Raw genomic sequence first — 7,267 nt, forward strand, 5'->3', positions numbered from 1 at the left:
TCATGAGTATTTCGATTATTTGACTTAGGAAAACTTATAACTTATTCAGGTTCTTTGAATTACTGGATTGAATAATAACTTCGGTTCTCTATATACAACGTGTAACACATTACGAAATACTGTTGAATGGTGCATAAGAATATTTTATAAGGAATCGCCCTGTAAAAATATTAAATCAAACGAAGCATTTTTATTTTTCCATACAAACTAAATGAAAACATTCTCAATGTTTAGTGACAACCCTATTGAAGGTAAAAGAAATACACATGCATAGTACCTACGCTACGCGACGCGTACCTTATAAAGTTAAAGGAATCATTTGATTTGACTTTTGCATGTGGTGTTAGGGCTGTATCTGATGATTTCAGTAAAAACTATGGCAGTGGTTTATTAATATTATAAAACTATTAGAGCTTCGTTTTCCAAATAATTATAAGAGACAGTAAATAGTGTACCTCTAAAGCTCCTGGAGTATAATTTTGGTTTTCATCTACACGTCGTATATTCGAGACTTTCATTCGCATTCTGTGCGCGTTAGTAAACACACCTAGTTTATATTCCTAAGCAAATGCTACTCTTGATGCGCGTCACCTACTTCATACATGGCACTTTAAAACATCAATGAAATTCTCTAAGCTGTAATTTTCAATCGCTTAGCTACTCAAGTACTTATTAAATTAAAAAAAACAAATTCATTCGTTGTTACTATGAGACTGGCGTATCATGCCGCGTAAATTTATTATGATGCGGTTTGAAATCTATTCGCCTTCTTCTTGTACAATACATTAAAATATTGTGCAAGCAAAGTGCCTAGTGAAAGGTTTTCTACCCACACCTTTACCTATTCGATTACGTGGTAATTAACTTGGGTTTATGTGAAATTGAAATATTCTTCTACAGTCGGATTTTGAATTTAGTAGAGTTAACCGACTTGTTCATTAGAGTTAATTGTTTCGTATAACTCTTTTTGTCACATCACTATATTATTTCTATTAAAATCTGATAAAAATTGTAATGTAATTAATATTTTATTTTTTAATTATTGAAGTATGAATTAAAACTCCGACTTTAGTTACGATACCAAGAACGGTATTCACTACATCTAGATGGCGCTCTCTCGATCTCATACAAATCGAAGTTTATTTTCACGCGGTTAAATAGGTAAAAAGGTAGTGATAATACTGTTTCCCAGTAGCGTAGCAAGATGGCGCTATTTAAATTTCATACAAATCACGCGGTCGAATACGCAGACGTAGGTAGAAAATCTCACGCAAGGCACTCAGGATGCGAAAACAGTTTCAGCACCAATCCCGACTTCCGTCCCACATCTGATGCGTTATTCGTTCAGTATAAACTTAAACTTGAACTTAAAACCTTTTTTTTTGCCCACTTTTCAAACTTTACTTTACGTATTCTGGGTAATTGTAATAAGCAATACGATGAGCAGTGGTAGATACTGTTAACTGTTTAAAGTCAAACTTTAAAATTAAACTGGCCATCATACTGTAATGCTACATTCTTTCTACAATTTGTGAATTAATACTTGTTTGAAAAGTTGACAACATTATCACAATATGCATTTCTCGTGCATTGTGACATACTACGTTCGATTTCATGTAAACTCCCTCCATAATTCTAATATCCTCTTTAGTTTTTAATGTTTGATAATTTTAATTAGTGTTACATTGCATTGTGTCAAACTGTTCTATAAGTTACATCGATAATAGTCGCTAGACCAGAACGGAGACATCTAATGCTGACTTAAAATAATCCTAATCGACTTGGCTTTATACTATTCTTCTGCAAAATGGCTGCAAAATACCAGCTGCGATCAGAATAAAAAATATACGATAAAACAAACAAAAGTTTGACGAGAAGAGAAGAGATTTACTTATGGAAACAAACTTTGACGTTTTTTGCGAGCGAGAGAAAAGGACAGAGATATTAACTGTCCTCTTTTCGGTCTCGCGTAAAGTCACAATCCAGTTGGCCGTGGATTAGCAGGTGCATTATACGTTTTTATGGAGACCTGCGCCTCAGAATGATGGATAAAAGGCCTCAGTTTGTAGGACATGTTCCTTGCATGCCCTGCGAATTGTCCCCCGTTTATAAGTGACGGTTTTGCTTGGTCAAATAAAACTATAAAAAAGTAATTTATTGAAAAGTCACTAAATCAGGTTCCAGGTCTTGTCGTTTAGCGTTGTGTTTGAAATACATAAACAACAGACTCCATTTTATCCGCGCATGCAAAACCCTCCAATGAAAATGTCACGCACGTAAATCTAGTGCGTAATGATTGGCTGAAATATTTTCGCGTCCACATCGTTGTAACTAATAGAAGTGACAATATTGTATATTTTATTTTTTATAGTGATACTTATTAGATAGAATAATTATATTCATTATTTGTTTTTGTATTTAGTAATAAACCTGTAAACACTTGCATGGTGCAAAATTTAGTTTCATTAGTGACCGATTTGGGAAAAGCCAAATAAATCGGCTCAACTTTAAATGTGTTTCAGAAATTGTAATGTGTTCACCACTAGTGCATAAAAAAATATCAAATAATAGTTTAATAGAAATGTGTCTACACCATTTTTAGTTGTACGACATGATTCAAAGTATGTATACTTACAGAACAATACTGTTTATCGTTAGCATTACATTGTCTCCTTAAAAAAAGAGGCAAATATCGCAACTATTTAATTAATGTTTGTTAAACTAAATCGGTAAATTATAACTTAATAAAACCATCGCCATCCAATAATAGTTTTATAAAAGACGGTTCATCTCTATCGCACAGTGCGAAAGAGATAGCACTACATCGTGCGTTGCGTTGCGTTTTATGAATCTATTGTTTAATGGCGCGGGTAATACGTACGAACTTGAGGTACAGTAAGAATTGTTTTAAAAACTATTTGACATGCAAGTGTTAACAGTCGTGCAACGTGTTGCTTGGTATGGTGATATTAGATTTAAAAAAAAATTAGAACAATACCAAATAAAAGATATCCATATCATTTGACATAATGTACGTTTTCGCACACTTAGTAGATAGACAATGCAAAAAGTAAACACCCAAAGATGCTTTTATATATGTAGATTTAATATATTATTGTTATTATAAGACAAACATATAAGATAACAGTTGTCAACTGCGTTATTTGTTTATTGTTATTAAGCCGTTATTATTCGACCGATTTCATTTACGGTCGATTTATTTAAATAGTTTAATATATAATAACTTTCATTCGTATAAAATATCACACCGTTGTATTTGCCTTGCATATCCGATTTCTCGGAAGACCGATTTCACATACAGCCAATCTTAATTGTTAATGATGTTACCAATTAATAAAACTACGATAATTTAATCGGCATTTTATATTTTTTTCACCGATTATGCGGTGTTTTTGTATTCTATGGAAATCATTGAATAATAAGTAGCAGAGTAGCCATTTTAACGAGACTGTGCGCCCGCTGATTTTCACAATTGATACATTTAAATCAAAATACAGGCTCTTGTAAACTAAAAAAAATTAAAAAGTATACTATTAGTCAGGCCTCTGTCACTCGGCTATGCCTAACTAGTGGCGTGCACAGGGTTTTGGACCAGGGTATGCATAAAGCAAGTGCTTGGCATAAAATGGAAAAATTCCCCTCCAATACTAGTTATATAAAATAATTTGGGTATGCAGTGCTTTTGTGCATGTATGAAGTGCACGCCACTGATGCCTATCGCGTTATGCTTACGGTGGTTTAAGTCGATTCTAAACACAGGAATGGCGATCTAGTGCGCGTTGTGGTAAGGTGCTATTTAGAATGCACTCAATACTTAGTAAATTTTGTGAACCATTAAAAGGGCATTGTTAAGATTAAGATTGCAACATTTGTACTTATCTATTCTGTCCTTAAGTCTGCAAAATGTACGTACTACTAAAGAGTTGTACGTCCTTGTATCTTTATCGTATAGCACAGTACTGTACAGTATTACTCAAAGATAGACATTGCAATTATGTAGTTTTTTATTTTACTAAAATGGTTTTTATTTGTTATTATCAATAAATAATTGTATTATTATGTTATTCTTTACTCTATTGGCTATTAGATTATTAATTTTGTGTTTTAATAATGAATGTAAAATATGCGAAAATATTCCAAATTACAATTAGAGATGAATACTATATTATTATTTAGTTGATAATTGAAATATATTTATTTAAAAACTTTTATTACCATCGTTATAGTTTAACTTAAAATTTTATTATTTGTTTAGATAAACCCACCGAATTCCAAAAAAAAAACCAAACGTCGAAATTTTTGACTTTAGAAGAACTGTAAAGCACTCACTTATTTTCTTTGTAACACCCTGCTTAGTGATGTATTCCCTTTTAAATTGTCTCGCACTGGTTGAATAAGTTTGTTTATTAAAAAAAACACACAAAATTTCTAACTCAGATAACGGCAGTTACCACGAAAAAATGGGTTAACCTTTGGTAACCCATTCTTTAATATTAAAATATTGTAAAAATCTTAGACTAAAGCCAAAAAATAGACGGAATTCCAGATTATTATACATGTTAATTCATAACACGCTTATCAACATTATATTTATGTTAATTACATTGTTTATCCTATTACTCACCAATGTAGCTGAATTTTAAATGGTTCCGTCCGTCTATATTTTTGCCTTAGTTTTGTATATTTAATAATTAAATTAAATAAGAATCAAATTTTAATATTCTCGCAATAATGAATAATAAATATATAACATTACAATCAGGTATGCCTGAACATTTCGTGCCTTTTTGAATCTTATAATTGCGATTAGGTGAATAAGTATCTGGGTTTTAGGTTCAGTAGTAAATGATAATGACCTCTAAGCGTTTCACTGGCGATATGTTTTTAATAAGCCCTTTCAAGGAAAAATTTAAATCATACGACCTAAAATCAGCGGGAGGTAGAGCTACGCTTGGAGTATCTTTACTTGGAATCTTAAAGGAGAACCTTAAGCTATGTCAGTAACTTAAGTTCTTCTACGGATCTCCTTATAAAGATCCGTAGAAGAACTTCGCGAGAGTCACAAAAGCGATAAATAGCTTTTCCGACTCATAGTTCGGAGAACCGATTGACCTTGGGGTCCCAAGAATGGCGATCCCACTCCGGTAAGTGCAGTGTTGGTCGACGCCCAACAAGTTGGGCAGACGACTTAAACCGAGTTGCTGGAAACCAGGCCATGTACTTTTAAACTACCCACAAAAGAGCTATGTCTAGCAGTGGACCTAAAACGGTTGATATGATTATGATGACGATGATAAACCTTTAGTGGATTCAATAGTATTAAATAAATACATTTGTAACAGATTAATAAATAAATTAAATTAGATTTCAGGGTCTGAAGTAGTACTACCTTTTTCCACAATACTCCTTGTGGGACAGGATAGAACAATTTTATGACATCTCGATTCACTTTAGTTAAGAATTTGTGTACAGTCAAAATAGCATAATTATTCGACTGAATTCGCTAGTTTTAAGAAATGGTGCCTAAACTTGTAAGGACTGTTACGAATATTAAAAGAGTAAATGCAGGCACTATAATTTGTTTATCTTTAACATTTTCATGAAAATTGTGAACCTAAAACCTAGACCATTTAAATGAGATTATAGGTAATTCTACAACATACATTGTTTGTAAGGTGATGATATATAAGGTGAAAGCTAGTTGATCTCTGACTTTTTATGTTAAGGTACAGTTTGAAGGAAAAAGTACGACAATTGGCCTACTTTACCCGGCTTTAATATGAAGATGTTTGCTATAGTGGGTTCCTTCCATCTTTTTCCTTTAGTCTGTGGAAAGTATGTTTTGACACAAATACACACACAAGTACATTTTTTATGGGTTCTATAAGGTTTAATTTTAAAGTTTAATTATTATACTTTTCGGTAAATTGTTTAAGTTAAATAAAAATGTAAAACAAGTTTGTTTTATTTTGACAAGTAAAAATTTAAGAAATGTTTTTTTTTTATTACCATTATAGAATTGTTAGCCTTTTTTTTAAACGGATGTGTAAAGCTAAATGCATCTCTGTTTTTCTAAAGGTTGGGACACGATTGCATTAAAAGCTCTGTTGTTAATGCGACTTTATTTGCATAATAACTATTGTGCTACTATTCCGACAGTTTCGCACCAGTGATGATAGATATGGTTGTCCTTTTTATCAATCGCATGGTAAAAATAATGGTAATTCGAGTTTTAAGAGAAAAATGGTCGTAACCAAAAATAACCAAGTTATTCAGTAAAAACAAAATGGCAGCGAACGTAACGGCCGACCGTTTGAAATAAGAATAGCTATGGTTATTATTTTGGCAAAATTCATTTAATTGCGTCATATGCGTAAATTACCCGCGTGGTGAATTTGCTATGATGTTAAAAATGTAACCATTTGGTATCAAACTTTCTGAAATAGGAAGCCTAGGCTAGGCTCGGGTCGATTCGATTTGGCTACAGACCAATCTTCCCTTTAATATTACATATCCCAATTGTTTTTTTTAATACATAATTTTGATTAAAGATAATTATTTTGTTATTGGGCTTTTTTTGTTTCGTTTTCCAATGTTATTATTTTCTATTGTAAACGTGATGTACAGTTAATATTATGTTAAGAATGCAAATCCAGGTACGAGTGAGCTTTGTTATGCACAATATTATGTATTATCTTTTGTATGCGAACAAAATGATGAATGATAATTAAAAACAGCATTATACCAATATTTTTTTGTTTATTTATACTAATCCTTAGCTATAAAATTTATGTACAAATATACATTAAGACATTTATTTACTCGCTTAAATTTTTTCACACATAACACGATTCGTAAGAAAATTGAAACGGTTCATGAACCGTTTCAATTAGGCCAGTGATGTTGAATAAATATTTTTGGATTATAATATTTTAAAAGTAAATCTAAAATGTCTTCGAAACCAAGCAACCAACAAGTTAGAGTGCCTAAGGTGTTGCTTTGCCACATTGAATGGCCCAACTAATATTTTGAACAACGTAACTCCAGGATCGCTGGTACTAGTAAATCCTTTTTGAGAACTCTCTTAAAAAAGCTCTAGGACTGGTCTCCGCGCCCCGAGGCTGCTAGCTACTCAAAAAGGGTCAAAAATAAAACTGCTATCATTCTTTTTATTCTCGCACCTCTTAGCCTGGGACTTGTCACAGATTATTGGCACTGGTAGCAGCAATAAAGAAATTTGAATTTA

The sequence above is a fragment of the Pararge aegeria genome, chromosome 12, assembly GCF_905163445.1.
Source record: "Pararge aegeria chromosome 12, ilParAegt1.1, whole genome shotgun sequence".
Classification (NCBI taxonomy): domain Eukaryota; kingdom Metazoa; phylum Arthropoda; class Insecta; order Lepidoptera; family Nymphalidae; genus Pararge; species Pararge aegeria.